A 23844-nucleotide genomic window follows, 5' to 3' on the forward strand; every position below is an offset into this window, starting at 1 on the left:
CTAGTGTTGGGCGCCTTTTGTTTATGAAAATGCATCTTATTTGCATTACTATGTGGCTAGGATGCACAAGCAGCTTCTGTTGATTAAAATGATATGCAGCATGCTTATATTCTGTGTGCGACTGCGGCTGTATCTGCATACGAAATGCTACATTACAGGAATACACTACAATGTAGCATTTCGTATGCAGATACAGCCACAGTCACACACAGAATATAGGCATGCCACATATCATTTTAATCAGCAGAAGCTGCTGGTGCCCCTAAGCATACCAAATGCCGTAGGCATTTGCCTAGTTTGCCTATACCTAAGGCCGGCTCTGGTTCTATCAGCAATAACAAAAGAGAAAATACATGAAATACTCAGATCATGGCAGTTGGGAGATACTTTTTAGCTTAATAACTCTATATGGGTTATTGCCTAGTGACCGCATCGGGAGAAAGTCACAACACTAAAAATCTTTAGCAATATTTTAAGAACACTGCATTTTTGTTATTATTGGAAGATATCACCCTAAATGTTTCCTGGACAGCTTGTCTGGCATGGTCGCTTCAGATGCTACCAGACTGGGGTATCAAGATGTGCTGTTCAAGCTCTTTTGAAGAAGCACAAAGAAAGGGGCAACATTGAGGAACATAGACACAGTGGTCTGCAGAGCAAACTAAGGGGGACATGTACTAAGCAGTGATAAAAGTGGAGAAGTGAGCCAGTGGAGAAGTTGCCAATGGCAACCAATCAGCATTGACGTAACATATATAATTTGCATACTATAAAAATGTACAGAGCAGCTGATTGGTTGCCATGGGCAACTTCTCCACTGGCTCACTCCTCCACGCTTATCACTGCTTAGTACACGTCCCCCTCAGTGCATCAATTGAAAGACACATCATGCTTACTTCCCTTCAAAATCGGAAGATGTTCAGCAGTGCCTTCAGCTCAGAATTGCCAGAAACCAGTGGCACCCAGGTACACACATCTACTGCTTGGAGAAGTCTGGCAAGAAGTGGTTTTCATGGAACAGTTGCGGCCAAAAAGCCATACCTTCGATGTGGGAACAAGGTCAAGCGACTCAACTACGCATGAAAACATAGGAACTTGGATGCAGAAAAATGGCAGCAGGTGCTCTGGACTGATGAGTCACAATTAGAAATACTGTATTTGACTGTAACAAAAAGCAGTTTGTTCACCGAAGGACTGGAGAGTGGTACAATAATGAGTGTCTGCACGTAACAAAAAAGCATGGTGGAGGTTCCTTGCAAGTTTAGGACTGCATTTCAGCAAATGGAGTTGGGGATTTGGTCAGGATTAATAGTGTCCTCAAAAGGGACGTGCAGTCAGGGGAGGCAGGGGAGGCAGTGCCTCCCCTGTCATAATCATTAAAATAATATAAAGAAAATACTTATGACACATATTCTGTGTCATAAGTATATGCATTAGGCTTTATATTATTTTAATGATTCTTGGTGTCCAAATATTCTTTTTAATTGAGTTTAGGAGGCACCGCTGTCAGTGCCTCCCGCTGTCAGTGCAAAGGACAGGAAGCGGGGAGGCAGGACCAAGAATTGGGCTGTAAAAGCCCATTCAAAAATGCAGCTGAAGCGGCACTTCGTGGAAGTGCTGCTTTGACAGGGGAGTGGCAGGAGCATGCTTTCAACCCATAGCACGCCCCTGTAGCTAACACTGACCAGCAGCAGCGGTGGAGCGGGAAGCTGCTGGCTGCCCATCAGCCGTCAGCCCGGAATCAGCAGAGCGGGAGGGGAGCTGTCCCGGAGTCTCTGTCCTGTCGCTGCAAGGGTTGTGAGGAGCGCCTTCCCCTTGTCCCTCCGCCGCCGCCGTCCCCAAGGTCCGCCGCCGCCGTCCCCGAGTCCCGCCGCCGCCGTCCCTGCTCAGCCCCTGAGACCAGCTCCCTGCTGCCGCTGGCTGTCTTCCGCTCTAAGGGGCTCTGAAGCGTCGCAGCAGCTGACAGGATCTGCGTCCTGTGGATGGTGGATCGTGGCCCCCCAAGGCGAGTACCAAACAAACACACACACACACACACACACACACACACACACACTCTCGTCTGCTGATGTAATGTGTAAGAAAAATAAAAAAGGGGAATCTGTCTGCTGTAATGTGTAAAAAAGGGGGGCTCTGTCTGCCGTAATGTGTAAAAAGAGGACGTTGTCTGCCGTAATGTGTAAAAAAGGGACGCTGTCTGCCGTAATGTGTAAAAAAGTGGACACTGTCTGCTGTAATGTGTAAAAAAGGGACGCTGTCTGCCGTAATGTGTAAAAAAGGGGGGCGCTGTCTGCCGTAATGTGTAAAAAAGGGACGCTGTCTGCCGTAATGTGTAAAAAAGGGGATGCTGTCTGCCGTAATGTGTAAAAAATGGGGGCGCTGTCTGCCGTAATGTGTAAAAAAGGACGCTGTCTGCCGTAATGTGTAAAAAAGGGGACGATGTCTGCCGTAATGTGTAAAAAAGGGGACGCTGTCTGCTGTAATGTGTAAAAAAGGGACGCTGTCTGCCGTAATGTGTAAAAAAGGGGGGCGCTGTCTGCCGTAATGTGTAAAAAAGGGACGCTGTCTGCCGTAATGTGTAAAAAAGGGGACGCTGTCTGCTGTAATGTGTAAAAAAAGGGGATGCTGTCTGCCGTAATGTGTAAAAAATGGCGGCGCTGTCTGCCGTAATGTGTAAAAAGAGGACGTTGTCTGCTGTAATGTGTAAAAAAGGACGCTGTCTGCCGTAATGTGTAAAAAAGGGGACGCTGTCTGCCGTAATGTGTAAAAAAGGGGACGCTGTCTGCCGTAATGTGTAAAAAAGGGGACGCTGTCTGTCGTAATGTGTAAAAAAGGGACGCTGTCTGCCGTAATGTGTAAAAAGGGGTACCTAACTCTGATCCCAAATCCCCCAACTATTTCAACTCACGGGCTACCTAAAACACATATTTTTTATTTTTTTTAATGTTTAAATAAAAAAATAGAAGTAGGCAGGCACTGTCAGCCTACTTCGATGACATCACAAGTGGCGGTAAGTTTCATCACCGGACTTTGCGGATTATTATGGCTGCAGTGCCTCACCAGCCAATGACCTCACCGCACGCTACTGGTCCTCAATGCTGAGAAATACAGGCCAGTACTTCTCTATAATGCAGTACCATCAGGGAGGCGCCTAAATGGCTTTAAAGCAACACAGCAACGACCCCAAACATACAGCCAATGTCATTAAGAACTATCTTCAGCATCAAGAAGAACAAGGAGACCTGAAAGTGATGATATGGCCCCCACAGAGCCCTGATCTCAACATCATAGAGTCTGTCTGGGATTACATGAAGAGGCAGAAGTATCTGAGCAAGCCTAAATCCACAGAAGATCTGTGGTTAGTTCTCCAAGATGTTTGGAACAACCTCCCTGCTAAGTTCCTGCACAAACTGTGTGCAAGTGTACCTAGAAGAAATTATGCTGTTTTGAAGGCAAAGGATGGTCACATAAATTATCTCCTCATCTGACCTCCATCAAACCTTCTAAAAAAGCACACGTGTAGAAGCTGCCCAAGGCAACCAATCAGATTCTAGCTATTATTTTATATAATATATTGATAAAAGAAAGCTTGATTTAATTTTTTAATACAGGTTGAGTAGCCCTTATCCAAAATGCTTGGGACCAGAAGTATTTTGGATATCAGATTTTTCCGTATTTTGGAATAATTGCATACCATATCGATGGGACCTAAGTCTAATCACAGAATGCATTTATGCATTTATGTTTCATATACACCTTATACACACAGCCTGAAGGTCATGTAATACTTTAATAACATTGTGTATTAAACAAAGTTTTGTGTACATTGAGCCATCAGAACACAAAGGTTTCACTATATCAGTCTCACTCAAAAAATTCTGTATTTCGGAATATTCCGTATTTTGGAATATTTGGATATGGGATACTCAACCTGTATATCAATATTTCAACACTGTTGTCTATATTCAGTAAGTAATATGATTTTTTTTTTGTATATATTTATATCATGCTCCCTAAAACGTTAATTAAGGAAGTGGAGTATAGACACTTTTCCCTTCCCAGACTATACATATAATAGTGATGTGCACCGGAAATTTTTCGGGTTTTGTGTTTTGGTTTTGGATTCGGTTCCGCGGCCGTGTTTTGGATTCGGACGCGTTTTGGCAAAACCTCCCTGAAATGTTTTTGTCGGATTCGGGTGTGTTTTGGATTCGGGTGTTTTTTTTTACAAAAAACCCTCAAAAACAGCTTAAATCATAGAATTTGGGGTTCATTTTGATCCCATAGTATTATTAACCTCAATAACCATAATTTCCACTCATTTTCAGTCTATTCTGAACACCTCACAATATTATTTTTTGTCCTAAAAATTGCACCGAGATCGCTGGATGGCTAAGCTAAGCGACACAAGTGGCCGACACAAACACCTGGCCCATCTAGGAGTGGCACTGCAGTGTCAGACAGGATGGCACTTCAAAAAAATAGTCCCCAAACAGCACATGATGCAAAGAAAAAAAGAGGTGCACCAAGGTCACTGGATGGCTAAGCTAAGCGACACAAGTGGCCGACACAAACACCAGGCCCATCTAGGAGTGGCACTGAAGTGTCAGGCAGGATGGCACTTCAAAAAAATAGTCCCCAAACAGCACATGATGCAAAGAAAAAAAAAGAGGCGCACCAAGGTCGCTGTGTGACTAAGCTAAGCGACATAAGTGGCCAACACAAACACCTGGCCCATCTAGGAGTGGCACTGCAGTGTCAGGCAGGATGGCACTTCAAAAAAATTGTTCCCAAACAGCACATGATGCAAAGAAAAAAAAGAGGCGCACCAAGGTCGCTGTGTGACTAAGCTAAGCGACACAAGTGGTCGACACAAACACCTGGCCCATCTAGGAGTGGCACTGCAGTGTCAGACAGGATGGCACTTAAAACAAATTGTCCCCAAACAGCACATGATGCAAAGAAAAAAAGAGGCGCACCAAGGTCGCTGTGTGACTAAGCTAAGCGACACAAGTGGCCGACACAAACACCTGGCCCATCTAGGAGGGGCACTGCAGTGTCAGGCAGGATGGCACTTCAAAAAAATTGTCCCCAAACAGCACATGATGCAAAGAAAAAAAGAGGCGCACCAAGGTCGCTGTGTGACTAAGCTAAGCGACACAAGTGGCTGACACAAACACCTGGCCCATCTAGGAGTGGCACTGCAGTGTCAGGCAGGATGGCACTTCAAAAAAATTGTCCCCAAACAGCACATGATGCAAAGAAAAAAAGAGGCGCATCAAGGTCGCTGTGTGACTAAGCTAAGCGACACAAGTGGCCGACACAAACACCTGGCCCATCTAGGAGTGGCACTGCAGTGTCAGACAGGATGGCACTTCAAAAAAATTGTCCCCAAACAGCACATGATGCAAAGAAAAATGAAAGAAAAAAGAGGCGCAAGATGGAATTGTCCTTGGGCCCTCCCACCCACCCTTATGTTGTATAAACAGGACATGCACACTTTAACGAACCCATCATTTCAGCGACAGGGTCTGCCACACGACTGTGACTGAAATGACTGGTTGGTTTGGGCCCCCACCAAAAAAGAAGCAATCAATCTCTCCTTGCACAAACTGGCTCTACAGAGGCAAGATGTCCACCTCATCATCATCCTCCGATTCCTCACCCCTTTCACTGTGTACATCCCCCTCCTCACAGATTATTAATTCGTCCCCACTGGAATCCACCATCTCAGGTCCCTGTATACTTTCTGGAGGCAATTGCTGGTGAATGTCTCCACGGAGGAATTGATTATAATTCATTTTGATGAACATCATCTTCTCCACATTTTCTGGAAGTAACCTCGTACGCCGATTGCTGACAAGGTGAGCGGCTGCACTAAACACTCTTTCGGAGTACACACTGGAGGGTGGGTAACTTAGGTAAAATGCAGCCAGTTTGTGCAAGGGCCTCCAAATTGCCTCTTTTTCCTGCCAGTATACGTACGGACTGTCTGACGTGCCTACTTGGATGCGGTCACTCATATAATCCTCCACCATTCTTTCAATGGTAACAGAATCATATGCAGTGACAGTAGACGACATGTCAGTAATCGTTGCCAGGTCCTTTAGTCCGGACCAGATGTCAGCACTCGCTCCAGACTGCCCTGCATCACCTCCAGCGGGTGGGCTTGGAATTCTTAGCCTTTTCCTTGCACCCCCAGTTGCTGGAGAATGTGAAGGAGGAGCTGTTGACGGGTCACGTTCCGCTTGACTTGACAATTTTCTCACCAGCAGGTCTTTGAACCTCTGCAGACTTGTGTCTGCCGGAAAGAGAGATAAAACGTAGGTTTTAAATCTAGGATCGAGCACGGTGGCCAAAATGTAGTGCTCTGATTTCAACAGATTGACCACCTGTGAATCCTGGTTAAGCGAATTAAGGGCTCCATCCACAAGTCCCACATGCCTAGCGGAATCGCTCTGTTTTAGCTCCTCCTTCAATGTCTCCAGCTTCTTCTGCAAAAGCCTGATGAGGGGAATGACCTGACTCAGGCTGGTAGTGTCTGAACTGACTTCACGTGTGGCAAGTTCAAAGGGTTGCAGAACCTTGCACAACGTTGAAATCATTCTCCACTGCGCTTGAATCAGCTGCATTCCCCCTCCTTTGCCTATATCGTGGGCAGATGTATAGGCTTGAATGGCCTTTTGCTGCTCCTCCATCCTCTGAAGCATATAGAGGGTTGAATTCCACCTCGTTACCACCTCTTGCTTCAGATGATGGCAGCTCAGGTTCAGGAGTGTTTGGTGGTGCTCCAGTCTTCGGCACGCGGTGGCTGAATGCCGAAAGTGGCAATTCTTCGGGCCACCGACAGCATCTCTTGCACACCCCTGCCGTTTTTTAAATAATTCTGCACCACCAAATTCAATGTATGTGCAAAACATGGGACGTGCTGGAATTTGCCCAGATGTAATGCATGCACAATATTGCTGGCATTGTCCGATGTCACAAATCCCCAGGAGAGTCCAATTGGGGTAAGCCATTCTGCGATGATGTTCCTCAGTTTCCGTAAGAGGTTGTCAGCTGTGTGCCTCTTATGGAAAGCGGTGATACAAAGCGTAGCCTGCCTAGGAACGAGTTGGCGTTTGCGAGATGCTGCTACTGGTGCCGCCGCTGCTGTTTTTGCTGCGGGAGGCAATACATCTACCCAGTGGGCTGTCACAGTCATATAGTCCTGAGTCTGCCCTGCTCCACTTGTCCACATGTCCGTGGTTAAGTGGACATTGGGTACAACTGCATTTTTTAGGACACTGGTGACTCTTTTTCTGAGGTCTGTGTACATTTTCGGTATCGCCTGCCTAGAGAAATGGAACCTAGATGGTATTTGGTACAGGGGACACAGTACCTCAATCAAGTCTCTAGTTGCCTCTGAATTAACGGTGGATACCGGAACCACGTTTCTCACCACCAAGGCTGACAAGACCTGAGTTATCCGCTTTGCAGCAGGATGACTGCTGTGATATTTCATCTTCCTCGCAAACGACTGTTGGACAGTCAATTGCTTACTGGAAGTAGTACAAGTGGTCTTCCGACTTCCCCTCTGGGATGACGATCGACTCCCAGCAGCAACAACAGCAGCGCCAGCAGCAGTAGGCGTTACACTCAAGGATGCATCGGAGGAATCCCAGGCAGGAGAGGACTCGTCAGACTTGCCAGTGACATGGCCTGCAGGACTATTGGCTTTCCTGTGTAAGGTGGAAATTGACACTGAGGGAGTTGGTGGTGTGGTTTGCAGGAGCTTGGTTACAAGAGGAAGGGATTTAGTGGTCAGTGGACTGCTTCCTCTGTCATCCAAAGTTTTTGAACTTGTCACTGACTTCTGATGAATGCGGACCAGGTGACGTATAAGGGAGGATGTTCCTAGGTGGTTAACGTCCTTACCCCTACTTATTACAGCTTGACAAAGGCAACACACGGCTTGACACCTGTTGTCCGCATTTGTGTTGAAATAATTCCACACCAAAGAGCTGATTTTTTTATGTATTTTGACCAGGCATGTCAATGGCCGTATTCGTCCCACGGACAACAGGTGTCTCCCTGGGTGTCTGACTTAAACAAACCACCTCACCATCAGAATCCTCCTTGTCAATTTCCACCCCAGCGCCAGCAACACCCATATCCTCATCCTGGTGTACTTTAACAGTGACATCTTCAATTTGACTATCAGGAACTGGACTGCAGGTGCTTCTTCCAGCACTTGCAGGGGGCGTGCAAATGGTGGAAGGCTCAAGCTCTTCCCGTCCAGTGTTGGGAAGGTCAGGCATCGCTACCGACACAATTGGACTCTCCTTGGGGATTTGTGATTTAGAAGAACGTACAGTTCTTTGCTGTGCTTTTGCCAGCTTAAGTCTTTTCATTTTTCTAGCGAGAGGATGAGTGCTTCCATCCTCATGTGAACCTGAAATACTAGCCATGGACATAGGCCATGGCCTCAGCCGTTCCTTGCCACTCCGTGTCGTAAATGGCATATTGGCAAGTTTACGCTTCTCATCAGACGCTTTCAATTTTGATTTTTGGGTCATTTTACTGAACTTTTGTTTTTTGGATTATACATGCTCTCTACTATGACATTGGGCATCGGCCTTGGCAGACGACGTTGATGGCATTTCATCGTCTCGGCCATGACTAGTGGCAGCATCTTCAGCACGAGGTGGAAGTGGATCTTGATCTTTCACTATTTTAACCTCCACATTTTTGTTCTCCATTTTTTAATGTGTGGAATTATATGCCAGTATCAATAGCAATGGCCTACTACTATATATACTGCGCACAACTGAAATGCACCACAGGTATGGATGGATAGTATACTTAAGGACACAGAGGTAGGTAGAGCAGTGGCCTTCCGTACCGTACTGCTATATATACTGGTGGTCACTGTCGGCAAAACTCTGCACTGTACTCATCCTATATAATACAGCTGCTCCCCAGTCCCCACAATTAAGCAGTGTGAGCACAGATATATGCAGCACACTGAGCACAGATATGGAGTGTTTTTCAGGCAGACAACGTATACTGGTGGTCACTGGTCAGCAAAACTCTGCACTGTACTCCTCCTATATAATATACTGGTGGTCCCCAGTGCCCACAATCAAGCAGTGTGAGCACAGATATATGCAGCACACTGAGCACAGATATGGAGTGTTTTTCAGGCAGACAACGTATACTGGTGGTCACTGTCAGCAAAACTCTGCACTGTACTCCTCCTATATAATATACTGGTGGTCCCCAGTGCCCACAATCAAGCAGTGTGAGCACAGATATATGCAGCACACTGAGCACAGATATGGAGTGTTTTTCAGGCAGACAACGTATACTGGTGGTCACTGTCAGCAAAACTCTGCACTGTACTCCTCCTATATAATACAGCTGCTCCCCAGTCCCCACAATTAAGCAGTGTAAGCACAGATATATGCAGCACACTGACCACAGATATGGAGTGTTTTTCAGGCAGACAACGTATACTGGTGGTCACTGGTCAGCAAAACTCTGCACTGTACTCCTCCTATATAATATACTGGTGGTCCCCAGTGCCCACAATAAAGCAGTGTGAGCACAGATATATGCAGCACACTGAGCACAGATATGGAGTGTTTTTCAGGCAGACAACGTGTACTGGTGGTCACTGTCAGCAAAACTCTGCACTGTACTCCTCCTATATAATACAGCTGCTCCCCAGTCCCCACAATTAAGCAGTGTGAGCACAGATATATGCAGCACACTGAGCACAGATATGGAGTGTTTTTCAGGCAGACAACGTATACTGGTGGTCACTGGTCAGCAAAACTCTGCACTGCACTCCTCCTATATAATATACTGGTGGTCCCCAGTGCCCACAATAAAGCAGTGTGAGCACAGATATATGCAGCACACTGAGCACAGATATGGAGTGTTTTTCAGGCAGACAACGTATACTGGTGGTCACTGTCAGCAAAACTCTGCACTGTACTCCTCCTATATAATACAGCTGCTCCCCAGTCCCCACAATTAAGCAATTAGCACAAATATTATTAATAAACGGAGAGGACGCCAGCCACGTCCTCTCCCTAACATTTCCAATGCACGAGTGAAAATGGCGGCGATGCGCGGCTGCTTATATAGAATCCGAATCTCGCGAGAATCCGACAGCGGGATGATGACGTTCGGGCACGCTCGGGTTAACCGAGCCATACGGGAGAATCCGAGTATGCCTCGGACCCGTGTAAAATGGGTGAAGTTCGGGGGGGTTCGGTTTCCGAGAGAACCGAACCCGCTCATCACTAACATATAATATAATAATGTGGCATGTCTTAAGTCATCCAGGTTTTAACATGTACATACATTACCTTCATGTCACTGTGTAAGAGGAATTCTATTAATGGACTAAATTCATTACCATAATTACCCATTTAATAGAGTGCATTAATAGCACAAATTCCACTACTTCATTACTTGTAAGAAGGAAGCCTTCATAGCACGGCAGTGACAATTCTCATATGTACATACATACAGCAGGTTTGACACCTTTTGCATATGGGATCACTGGTTCCTGTGATGATACACAGTGCACAAAGGGTAAATTTACTAAGGTGAGAGGTTTTTGTAGAACTGGTGATATTGCCCATAGCAATCGATCAGATTCTACTTAACATTTATCTAGCTGCTTCTAGAAGATAATAGATAGAATCTGATTGGTTGCTATGGGCAATATCACCAGTTCTAAAAAAAAACTCTCACCTTAGTAAATTTACCCCAAAATATCCATAGCCTATGCACCACAAAGGATAACAGTGCATGGGGAGCTGAAGGTCTATCTATTGTTCCCTACAAACACTTTTCTGTATTGCAGCTGCTTTATTCACAGTGATCAATGATGTCTAATGCAAGAAAGGTTAATGCTGTGCCTAGGGCTGGTAACCATTCTGCAAAGCACTTATAGAGCTAAAACAGGCCACGTATACTAACCCACTGGCATAGCTATAATGGGTGCATGGGTATTGGGGACTCCATACACCGTACACCCTGCACCCATTTAACTACACTAACCTCTCCGTCGGCCCGGCGCTGACTGCACAGCAGCAAATATCACATAGAAAACTGTAGCAAGGGCCAGTGTACTTGTGCGGTCACTGGCCCTGCTACTAGCCTGCGCGACCCTCCTCACCTGGGACGGCCCGGCGCCGTCCCAAGTGGCCGGAGGTAGCGCGGGCTTCGGGCGGTGCTGGGGACCGGATCTGGTCCGGTCTCCACCTGCCCCGCTCAATGCAGAGTTCGGCAGCGGGCGTGGGGGCGGCGGCGCATATCCACCGCCGCTCCACGCGGGTGTTGGCGGCGGGCCTGCATCCTCCGGGACGCAGACCCCGCCCATCGCCGCCCGGCACTTTGAATTTGGCACCAGTCGCGAGCCAATCACGGCTCACGAGCTGGCAGCCAATCAGGAGTGGCGGCGGCGAGCCAATCCCGGCTCGCCGCGTCATAGCCCCGCCCCCCGGCACTGGCTTGTATTAGCCAGCGCCGGGCGCGGGAAGTCTGTTCAGGGACGGAGAAGGAGCGGAGAAGAGCTCCTGAAGATAGAAGAAAGAAGACGGCGTTGGAAGTCCCGGAGGGCGGCGGTAGTTGCAAAAGAGCTGAGACAAGCCGCCGCCCGCCGGGTGAAGTACAAAGAGCCGACACCCGTTGGTGAAGTCGTCGGAAGCCCTGGGCCAGCGGTTTGCAACGCAAAAGAACTTGCACCGGCCACCGCTGCCCAGGTGAAGTCTCCAGGAAGCCCGGAGGTGGTGGGAGCCATCCCGCCTCCGGCGAAGACAACGCGGTGGGCGTGGCCGGACCAGGCTTGGTCCAGCCGGGGCCCTCTGGACGCGTAAGTGCAGAAGCCCCCCCCCCCTCCCCTAGACCACCAGGGATCGGGCATTAGGCCCGTGGGCATAGTCAGGCCCTTCCGGCCTGTGGGCATGAAGTCGGGCCCTCCCGGCGCGTGGATATTTCTGGACGGGCCCTCCTGGCCCGTGGCACCGTTGAGCGGGCATTAGGCCCAAGGGGATAGTCAGGCCACCGGCCTGGGCACCAGTAGGCGGGCACTAGGCCCGTGGGGCAAAGCAGGCACTAGGCCTGAGCAACAGAGGGCGCAAGGCCCCATTACCCCCCAGATAGACAGCCATAGGTAGGGGGCCTCCAGGGCAAGGAAGCCCAACACAATGGTGTGTATCTGAAGTCGGCGTTAGGCCGCAGGTTGCTGAAGCCGGCGTTAGGCCACAGGTTGCTGAAGTCGGCGTTAGGCCGCAGGTTGCTGAAGTCGGCGATAGGCCGCAGGCTGCTGAAGTCGGCGTTAGGCCGCAGGCTGCTGAAGTCGGCATTACGCCACAGGTTGCTGAAGTCGGCATTACGCCGCAGGTTGCTGAAGTCGGCATTACGCCGCAGGTTGCTGAAGTCGGCGCTACGCCGCAGGTTGCTGAAGTCGGCGCTACGCCGCAGGTTCGCGTAAGTTGGCGCTACGCCGCATGTGTGATGAGTTCTCAGTTTTCCCCACAGCCAGGCCCCCATGAAAGGTAGGCTGTCGGAAGTACGCGTTGGTGAGTACCACAAGGTTGAAACAGTATTACGGTGTTGTGCTATAACCTTTGTATAAGTGTCTCTCCGTCATAAAGCGTAAGCAGCGCCACGTTCCGTGGGCTGTGTTGTGTGTTCTCTTACAGGAGCAAAGAAGAAGGGCCAGTCGTCTGGCGGAAGCCGAGTATATAGCTGGCGAGCATAAAGGTGTTTCGTGTGTGTTCGTGGTGTATGTTGCCCCTCCCCCACTTCCCCTTTGGGCGTTTTCGTTCAGGGTCGCCCCTGGTGCGCCGCACCACTACGGGGGCACCCAGTCTGAGGCCACAAGTGCCAATGATGACCCTTCACTGAGCCCAGTGTAGGCCACCCCAGTGTAGTGTGCCCCCCCCCCCCATTCGTTTCAGGTGACCCAGGAAGTCCTTCTCCGTGTCTGAACGTGTGCCAGTATCGTCTGAGCTACCTCGACGGACTGAAGGTGGAGGACGGGAGGCGTGAGGTACGTAGGCCTGGTAAGTGAGCGCGCAAATTCTGTTCTCCAGGGCCCCACCCCCGTGCCTCTTACATTTGGCATAGCCGGCAGGATCTGCGGACGACAGACACGATGTGGAGGACGCCACCAGAACGGATCCACCCCCTGGCATGTGAGGATAGAAGCAACTGGCCCGTCCTCACGTCCGCTGACCTACTACAGGCCGTGCAGCAAGCCGTAAAGCGTAACCGAGAGGAGCGCCGCCAGAAGAAGCGTCAGCAAGCCACCACCGACCCCTACCAGACGGGCCAGCAGACGGAAGAGTACCCCCGGCCACCTGCTGCTAGAGTGGTTGTCGAGACGCAGCCGTTGGTCGCAGGGACCCATAGCGGCGGGCATTACTTCACAACCGAGCCCCCAAGATCAACGATCCCCGTGGAACATAGGGATTGGCCCCGAGAGTGCAGCGACCAAGCCGTCCAATCGGAGGGGCCACACTGGACCCAGCAGAGCTTGGACGAGCCCTGGTGCGCGCTCTGTGGAGAAGTGGACCATGAATCGCCAGATTGCCCACACGCCTCAGCCCGTGCGATTAGGAATTGGCGACAAGGGCAAGCCGAGAGGAAGGGAGCGTCGGACAGGCGCCAGGAGGAGCGTCGGATGCAGGAGGTCAACTGGTCTGCCTGTGACGACTACGACGGCGACCCCAAGGACTGCACCTGGGACGACGACCGGAGCGAAGGGGAGGTAGAGAGATGTACGGGCTGCGGCGATCCCGACCACGAACGGCCTGAGTGCCCCTGGCCTAGGGATGACCTGTCCTCCAGCTGGACCGACCTGGAGAACCCCGACGACGACGGGTGGGAGACTATGTCATTTGATGAGGAGTCCAGTGTCTACGACCAAATTACGGATATCCTTGAAGAATCCAACAACGACGAGTGGGAGACCATGTCATCAGATGAGGAACCCAGTGTTGCTGACCAACCTGCAGACAACCCGGATGACGACGACGGATGGGAGGATATGCCATCCGATGGGGAACCCAGTGTCCTAGAGAGCCGGAACCAGCTCCAGGAGACCACCACCATCACCAAGGAGGGTCTACCACCCACGGTGGTCCCCGAGGGGATAACACCCCCAGGCCAAAGAGGGAAGGTGAGTTTTTCCTCCACAGATGCAAGCGCAGATACACCGGATGGGCCACCTGAACAGGGGCCAACCTCCAAGACAGGTGATGGAGGCCCCGACGCCAGAACCAGGGTGATGGCCAGCTTTGTGGGGACCACAAAGGAAAAAGCCTGGAGGAATGTAGCAAGGGCCAGTGTACTTGTGCGGTCACTGGCCCTGCTACTAGCCTGCGCGACCCTCCTCACCTGGGACGGCCCGGCGCCGTCCCAAGTGGCCGGAGGTAGCGCGGGCTTCGGGCGGTGCTGGGGACCGGATCTGGTCCGGTCTCCACCTGCCCCGCTCAATGCAGAGTTCGGCAGCGGGCGTGGGGGCGGCGGCGCATATCCACTGCCGCTCCACGCGGGTGTTGGCGGCGGGCCTGCATCCTCCGGGACGCAGACCCCGCCCATCACCGCCCGGCACTTTGAATTTGGCGCCAGTCGCGAGCCAATCACGGCTCACGAGCTGGCAGCCAATCAGGAGTGGCGGCGGCGAGCCAATCCCGGCTCGCCGCGTCATAGCCCAGCCCCCGGCACTGGCTTGTATTAGCCAGCGCCGGGCACGGGAAGTCTGTTCGGGGACGGAGAAGGAGCGGAGAAGAGCTCCTGAAAATAGAAGAAAGAAGACGGCGTCGGAAGTCCCGGAGGGCGGCGGTAGTTGCAAAAGAGCTGAGACACGCCGCCGCCCGCCGGGTGAAGTACGAAGAGCCGACACCCGTTGGTGAAGTCGTCGGAAGCCCTGGGCCAGCGGTGTGCAACGCAAAAGAGCTTGCACCGGCCACCGCTGCCCAGGTGAAGTCTCCAGGAAGCCCGGAGGTGGTGGGAGCCATCCCGCCTCCGGCGAAGACAACGCGGTGGGCGTGGCCGGACCAGGCTTGGTCCAGCCGGGGCCCTCTGGACGCGTAAGTGCAGAAGCCCCCCCCCCTCCCCTAGACCACCAGGGATCGGGCATTAGGCCCGTGGGCATAGTCAGGCCCTTCCGGCCTGTGGGCATGAAGTCGGGCCCTCCCGGCCCGTGGGTATTTCTGGACGGGCCCTCCTGGCCCGTGGCACCGTTGAGCGGGCATTAGGCCCAAGGGGATAGTCAGGCCACCGGCCAGGGCACCAGTAGGCGGGCACTAGGCCCGTGGGGCAAAGCAGGCACTAGGCCTGAGCAACAGAGGGCGCAAGGCCCCATTACCCCCCAGATAGACAGCCATAGGTAGGGGGCCTCCAGGGCAAGGAAGCCCAACACAATGGTGTGTATCTGAAGTCGGCGTTAGGCCGCAGGTTGCTGAAGTCGGCATTAGGCCGCAGGTTGCTGAAGTCGGCGTTAGGCTGCAGGTTGCTGAAGTCGGCGATAGGCCGCAGGCTGCTGAAGTCGGCGTTAGGCCGCAGGTTGCTGAAGTCGGCATTACGCCGCAGGTTGCTGAAGTCGGCATTACGCCGCAGGTTGCTGAAGTCGGCATTACGCCGCAGGTTGCTGAAGTCGGCGCTACGCCGCAGGTTGCTGAAGTCGGTGCTACGCCGCAGGTTCGCGTAAGTTGGCGCTACGCCGCATGTGTGATGAGTTCTCAGTTTTCCCCACAGCCAGGCCCCCATGAAAGGTAGGCTGTCGGAAGTACGCGTTGGTGAGTACCACAAGGTTGAAACAGTATTACGGTGTTGTGCTATAACCTTTGTATAAGTGTCTCTCCGTCATAAAGCGTAAGCAGCGCCACGTTCCGTGGGCTATGTTGTGTGTTCTCTTACAGGAGCAAAGAAGAAGGGCCAGCCGTCTGGCGGAAGCCGAGTATATAGCTGGTGAGCATAAAGGTGTTTCGTGTGTGTTCGTGGTGTATGTTGCCCCTCCCCCACTTCCCCTTTGGGCGTTTTCGTTCAGGGTCGCCCCTGGTGCGCCGCACCACTACGGGGGCACCCAGTCTGAGGCCACAAGTGCCAATGATGACCCTTCACTGAGCCCAGTGTAGGCCACCCCAGTGTAGTGTGCCCCCCCCCCCCATTCGTTTCAGGTGACCCAGGAAGTCCTTCTCCGTGTCTGAACGTGTGCCAGTATCGTCTGAGCTACCTCGACGGACTGAAGGTGGAGGACGGGAGGCGTGAGGTACGTAGGCCTGGTAAGTGAGCACGCAAATTCTGTTCTCCAGGGCCCCACCCCCGTGCCTCTTACAAAACGGCCACTGCGGCTATTTTCTGGTGATTCGCACATGTGCAGTAAATATGTCCCCCAGGATCTCGACGCGAGAGCAATGTTCCCGGAGACCTACTCTGGCACAGAGTCCACTGCACCGCCGGAGAGGAGGGGGCCTAATCGGAGACTGCGCGCAGGCCCCTTTCTCTCTTAGAGTGCCTCTGTACTAACCCTTACTACTTCAAGTTTTACCCTTATAATTAGAAAGTAAACACATGGGAGCAGATTCAATTAGCCGTTGGAACATTGCGCAGCTACTTTTCTGTGCAACTATGGCAGCCTACTGGCTGGTTTATGCTAACGCACATATTACGGTGATTATCCAGACGACTGTAGGCAACTATCATCATTAGCATCTGCTGGAAGCATAAGATCCATCTAAAGCAGCCATCCCATGTCCGTCCACACAATGCAAATGAGCATGGCACACATACCCAGGACACTACCACAAGATGTAATAGTCCTGACTGCATGGTTGCCACACAGAAACGCCCATTATACGTATAGGTGGCTCATTCCATCAGCTCTATTCATTTTCAGTCGTTGTGCACATGCGTGATGCGGTCAGCATTACTTTCTATGGCGCTTGTGCAGTTTGCAGATACCCGCACATTTGCACTTGCATCTGTCTCAGACTCAAGCTCACATACTACAAATACTACCTGTATATGGCTTAGCTGCGCTTGTTCTTTATTGCCTCACCTAGAGATACATGAAAAACCCAAGTAAGATTTCCTCCTGTAATTACCCGACCTGTGCAAATCACTGATCCGCTCAGCAGGGGGCATGGTGCAGCACGGTGGGGGGTGATGGGGAGGAGCAGGGGGAGTGGCACGGCACAGAGAGGCGTGATGGGGAGGATCAGGGGCGTGGCCGGGAGATTGCATCATCGTGGCACTGGCCCGGCTGCACTATGCCGAGATTAGTGCATAGTGGAGCAGGGGGCGAGGTCATGATGACGTAAATCGCGTCATCGGCACCCCCGCTGCAAGGGATCTAGGAGTGTTTCTCCTGGGGCATGCGGGGGCTTGGCTGCCAGCCAGGAGACTTGCAAACTTTTCCGGATGGCCGGGAGCGCCACCAGATTTTCGGGAGCTTCCCGTCCATTCCGGGAGAGTACGCAAGTATGAGTCTATATGTCAAAAACTGTGATAATGCCGCGCTAGGTACAACTTTTACTGCAGCGTATAGTGGCGACATATAATTCAGTTATTGTGCTCAATCACATACAGTACCTTGCTCATATTGGAATAGTTGCAACTTGCAAGAAAAAATCCCGCACCTGGAATTTAACTATCAATTGATTTTAATATTGGGAATTGTATATCTAGTTCTTAATGTGCATAGCACATATACATATGAATATTGGGGGTAATTCCAAGTTGATCGCAGCAGGATTTTTGATAGCAATTGGGCAAAACCATGTGCACTGCAGTGGAGGCAGATATAACATGTGCAGAGAGAGTAACATTTGGGTGGGGTGTGTTCAATCTGCAATCTAATTTGCAGTGTAAAAATAAAGCAGCCAGTATTTACCCTGCACAGAAACAAAATAACCCACCCAAATCTAACTCTTTCTGCACATGTTATATCTGCCTCCCCTGCAGTGCACATGGTTTTGCCCAATTGCTAAAAAAAATCCTGCTGCGATCAACTTGGAATTACCCCCCATTGGTGCTACCCACTGATCATATTGGAATAGCCAGAGAAATACATTTGGAATGACTTTTGCTCTGTATACTGTACATATTTATAGGAGAGCACAGTTGACATGGGTATGAAGTTTGGACATGATTCATGTTTGTCAGTAAAGCAAAAAAGCAAACTACTGGGCAAAACCATGATGCACTGTGGGTGGGGCAGATGTAACATGTGCAGAGAGAGTTAGATTTGGGTGGGGTGTGTTCAAACTGAAATCTAAACTGCAGTGTAAAAATAAATCTGTCTAACATATGTGGGTTACATGCAAATGCAGGCAGTGTTTACCCTGCACAGAAAAAAATAAATGTATTTGCTCCCTGTGCATGGCAACATGGTTTGTTTCAGACACAAAGTGACTTGATTTTTTTGCTTTACTTACAAACAGTGTCGGACTGGGGCATGAAGGGCTCACTGGGGGGATGCTGCTGTAGGGAGTAGGGACTAGAGATGAGCGGGTTCGGTTTCTCTGAATCCGAACCCGCCAGAACTTCATGTTTTTTTTCACGGGTCCGAGCGACTCGGATCTTCCCGCCTTGCTCGGTTAACCCGAGCGCGCCCGAACGTCATCATGACGCTGTCGGATTCTCGCGAGGCTCGGATTCTATCGCGAGACTCGGATTCTATATAAGGAGCCGCGCGTCGCCGCCATTTTCACACGTGCATTGAGATTGATAGGGAGAGGACGTGGCTGGCGTCCTCTCCGTTTAGAATAGATTAGAGAGACACTTGATTTACTAATTTTGGGGAGCATTAGGAGTACTCAGTACAGTGCAGAGTTTTGCTGATAGTGACCACCAGTTTTATTTATAATCCGTTCTCTGCCTGAAAAAAGCGATACACAGCACACAGTGACTCAGTCACATACCATATCTGTGTGCACTGCTCAGGCTCAGGCCAGTGTGCTGCATCATCTATTATCATAATATCTATATATAATATTATATATATCTGTCTGACTGCTCAGCTCACACAGCTTATAATTGTGGGGGAGACTGGGGAGCACTACTGCAGTGCCAGTTATAGGTTATAGCAGGAGCCAGGAGTACATAATATATTATATAGTGAGTGACCACCAGACACACAGTGCAGTTTATTTAATATATCCGTTCTCTGCCTGAAAAAAGCGATACACACAGTGACTCAGTCACATACCATATCTGTGTGCACTGCTCAGGCTCAGGCCAGTGTGCTGCATCATCTATATATATTATATATCTGTCTGACTGCTCAGCTCACACAGCTTATAATTGTGGGGGAGACTGGGGAGCACTACTGCAGTGCCAGTTATAGGTTATAGCAGGAGCCAGGAGTACATAATATTATATTAAAATTAAACAGTGCACACTTTTGCTGCAGGAGTGCCACTGCCAGTGTGACTAGTGACCAGTGACCTGACCACCAGTATATATAATATTAGTAGTATACTATCTCTTTATCAACCAGTCTATATTAGCAGCAGACACAGTACAGTGCGGTAGTTCACGGCTGTGGCTACCTCTGTGTCGGCACTCGGCAGCCCGTCCATAATTGTATATACCACCTAACCGTGGTTTTTTTTTCTTTCTTTATACATACATACTAGTTACGAGTATACTATCTCTTTATCAACCAGTCTATATTAGCAGCAGACACAGTACAGTGCGGTAGTTCACGGCTGTGGCTACCTCTGTGTCGGCACTCGGCAGCCCGTCCATAATTGTATATACCACCTAACCGTGGTTTTTTTTTCTTTCTTTATACATACATACTAGTTACGAGTATACTATCTCTTTATCAACCAGTCTATATATTAGCAGCAGACACAGTACAGTGCGGTAGTTCACGGCTGTGGCTACCTCTGTGTCGGCACTCGGCAGCCCGTCCATAATTGTATATACCACCTAACCGTGGTTTTTTTTTCTTTCTTTATACATACATACTAGTTACGAGTATACTATCTCTTTATCAACCAGTCTATATTAGCAGCAGACACAGTACAGTGCGGTAGTTCACGGCTGTGGCTACCTCTGTGTCGGCACTCGGCAGCCCGTCCATAATTGTATATACCACCTAACCGTGGTTTTTTTTTCTTTCTTTATACATACATACTAGTTACGAGTATACTATCTCTTTATCAACCAGTCTATATATTAGCAGCAGACACAGTACAGTGCGGTAGTTCACGGCTGTGGCTACCTCTGTGTCGGCACTCGGCAGCCCGTCCATAATTGTATATACCACCTAACCGTGGTTTTTTTTTCTTTCTTTATACATACATACTAGTTACGAGTATACTATCTCTTTATCAACCAGTCTATATTAGCAGCAGACACAGTACAGTGCGGTAGTTCACGGCTGTGGCTACCTCTGTGTCGGCACTCGGCAGCCCGTCCATAATTGTATATACCACCTAACCGTGGTTTTTTTTTCTTTCTTTATACATACATACTAGTTACGAGTATACTATCTCTTTATCAACCAGTCTATATATTAGCAGCAGACACAGTACAGTGCGGTAGTTCACGGCTGTGGCTACCTCTGTGTCGGCACTCGGCAGCCCGTCCATAATTGTATATACCACCTAACCGTGGTTTTTTTTTCTTTCTTTATACATACATACTAGTTACGAGTATACTATCTCTTTATCAACCAGTCTATATATTAGCAGCAGACACAGTACAGTGCGGTAGTTCACGGCTGTGGCTACCTCTGTGTCGGCACTCGGCAGCCCGTCCATAATTGTATATACCACCTAACCGTGGTTTTTTTTTCTTTCTTTATACATACATACTAGTTACGAGTATACTATCTCTTTATCAACCAGTCTATATATTAGCAGCAGACACAGTACAGTGCGGTAGTTCACGGCTGTGGCTACCTCTGTGTCGGCACTCGGCAGCCCGTCCATAATTGTATATACCACCTAACCGTGGTTTTTTTTTTCTTTCTTTATACATACATACTAGTTACGAGTATACTATCTCTTTATCAACCAGTCTATATATTAGCAGCAGACACAGTACAGTGCGGTAGTTCACGGCTGTGGCTACCTCTGTGTCGGCACTCGGCAGCCCGTCCATAATTGTATATACCACCTAACCGTGGTTTTTTTTTCTTTCTTTATACATACATACTAGTTACGAGTATACTATCTCTTTATCAACCAGTCTATATATTAGCAGCAGACACAGTACAGTGCGGTAGTTCACGGCTGTGGCTACCTCTGTGTCGGCACTCGGCAGCCCGTCCATAATTGTATACTAGTATCCAATCCATCCATCTCCATTGTTTACCTGAGGTGCCTTTTAGTTGTGCCTATTAAAATATGGAGAACAAAAATGTTGAGGTTCCAAAATTAGGGAAAGATCAAGATCCACTTCCACCTCGTGCTGAAGCTGCTGCCACTAGTCATGGCCGAGACGATGAAATGCCAGCAACGTCGTCTGCCAAGGCCGATGCCCAATGTCATAGTACAGAGCATGTCAAATCCAAAACACCAAATATCAGTAAAAAAAGGACTCCAAAACCTAAAATAAAATTGTCGGAGGAGAAGCGTAAACTTGCCAATATGCCATTTACCACACGGAGTGGCAAGGAACGGCTGAGGCCCTGGCCTATGTTCATGGCTAGTGGTTCAGCTTCACATGAGGATGGAAGCACTCAGCCTCTCGCTAGAAAAATGAAAAGACTCAAGCTGGCAAAAGCAGCACAGCAAAGAACTGTGCATTCTTCGAAATCCCAAATCCACAAGGAGAGTCCAATTGTGTCGGTTGCGATGCCTGACCTTCCCAACACTGGACGTGAAGAGCATGCGCCTTCCACCATTTGCACGCCCCCTGCAAGTGCTGGAAGGAGCACCCGCAGTCCAGTTCCTGATAGTCAGATTGAAGATGTCAGTGTTGAAGTACACCAGGATGAGGAGGATATGGGTGTTGCTGGCGCTGGGGAGGAAATTGACCAGGAGGATTCTGATGGTGAGGTGGTTTGTTTAAGTCAGGCACCCGGGGAGACACCTGTTGTCCGTGGGAGGAATATGGCCGTTGACATGCCAGGTGAAAATACCAAAAAAATCAGCTCTTCGGTGTGGAGGTATTTCACCAGAAATGCGGACAACAGGTGTCAAGCCGTGTGTTCCCTTTGTCAAGCTGTAATAAGTAGGGGTAAGGACGTTAACCACCTCGGAACATCCTCCCTTATACGTCACCTGCAGCGCATTCATAATAAGTCAGTGACAAGTTCAAAAACTTTGGGTGACAGCGGAAGCAGTCCACTGACCAGTAAATCCCTTCCTCTTGTAACCAAGCTCACGCAAACCACCCCACCAACTCCCTCAGTGTCAATTTCCTCCTTCCCCAGGAATGCCAATAGTCCTGCAGGCCATGTCACTGGCAATTCTGACGAGTCCTCTCCTGCCTGGGATTCCTCCGATGCATCCTTGCGTGTAACGCCTACTGCTGCTGGCGCTGCTGTTGTTGCCGCTGGGAGTCGATGGTCATCCCAGAGGGGAAGTCGTAAGCCCACTTGTACTACTTCCAGTAAGCAATTGACTGTTCAACAGTCCTTTGCGAGGAAGATGAAATATCACAGCAGTCATCCTACTGCAAAGCGGATAACTGAGTCCTTGACAACTATGTTGGTGTTAGACGTGCGTCCGGTATCCGCCGTTAGTTCACAGGGAACTAGACAATTTATTGAGGCAGTGTGCCCCCGTTACCAAATACCATCTAGGTTCCACTTCTCTAGGCAGGCGATACCGAGAATGTACACGGACGTCAGAAAAAGACTCACCAGTGTCCTAAAAAATGCAGTTGTACCCAATGTCCACTTAACCACGGACATGTGGACAAGTGGAGCAGGGCAGGGTCAGGACTATATGACTGTGACAGCCCACTGGGTAGATGTATGGACTCCCGCCGCAAGAACAGCAGCGGCGGCACCAGTAGCAGCATCTCGCAAACGCCAACTCTTTCCTAGGCAGGCTACGCTTTGTATCACCGCTTTCCAGAATACGCACACAGCTGAAAACCTCTTACGGCAACTGAGGAAGATCATCGCGGAATGGCTTACCCCAATTGGACTCTCCTGTGGATTTGTGGCATCGGACAACGCCAGCAATATTGTGTGTGCATTAAATATGGGCAAATTCCAGCACGTCCCATGTTTTGCACATACCTTGAATTTGGTGGTGCAGAATTTTTTAAAAAACGACAGGGGCGTGCAAGAGATGCTGTCGGTGGCCAGAAAAATTGCGGGACACTTTCGGCGTACAGGCACCACGTACAGAAGACTGGAGCACCACCAAAAACTACTGAACCTGCCCTGCCATCATCTGAAGCAAGAAGTGGTAACGAGGTGGAATTCAACCCTCTATATGCTTCAGAGGTTGGAGGAGCAGCAAAAGGCCATTCAAGCCTATACAATTGAGCACGATATAGGAGGTGGAATGCACCTGTCTCAAGTGCAGTGGAGAATGATTTCAACGTTGTGCAAGGTTCTGATGCCCTTTGAACTTGCCACACGTGAAGTCAGTTCAGACACTGCCAGCCTGAGTCAGGTCATTCCCCTCATCAGGCTTTTGCAGAAGAAGCTGGAGGCATTGAAGAAGGAGCTAAAAGGGAGCGATTCCGCTAGGCATGTGGGACTTGTGGATGCAGCCCTTAATTCGCTTAACAAGGATTCACGGGTGGTCAATCTGTTGAAATCAGAGCACTACATTTTGGCCACCGTGCTCGATCCTAGATTTAAAGCCTACCTTGGATCTCTCTTTCCGGCAGACACAGGTCTGCTGGGGTTGAAAG

General features: G+C 49.8%; 1 protein-coding gene across 5 annotated transcripts in view; it reads right to left on the bottom strand.

Annotated features, from left to right (window-relative positions):
* ANO3 (anoctamin 3) overlaps positions 1 to 23844 on the bottom strand; it is a 1051220-nt gene that overhangs the window by 242525 nt on the left and 784851 nt on the right. The window lies entirely within an intron of this gene.

This window comes from Pseudophryne corroboree, chromosome 11, assembly GCF_028390025.1.
Source record: "Pseudophryne corroboree isolate aPseCor3 chromosome 11, aPseCor3.hap2, whole genome shotgun sequence".
Taxonomy (NCBI): Eukaryota; Metazoa; Chordata; class Amphibia; order Anura; family Myobatrachidae; genus Pseudophryne; species Pseudophryne corroboree.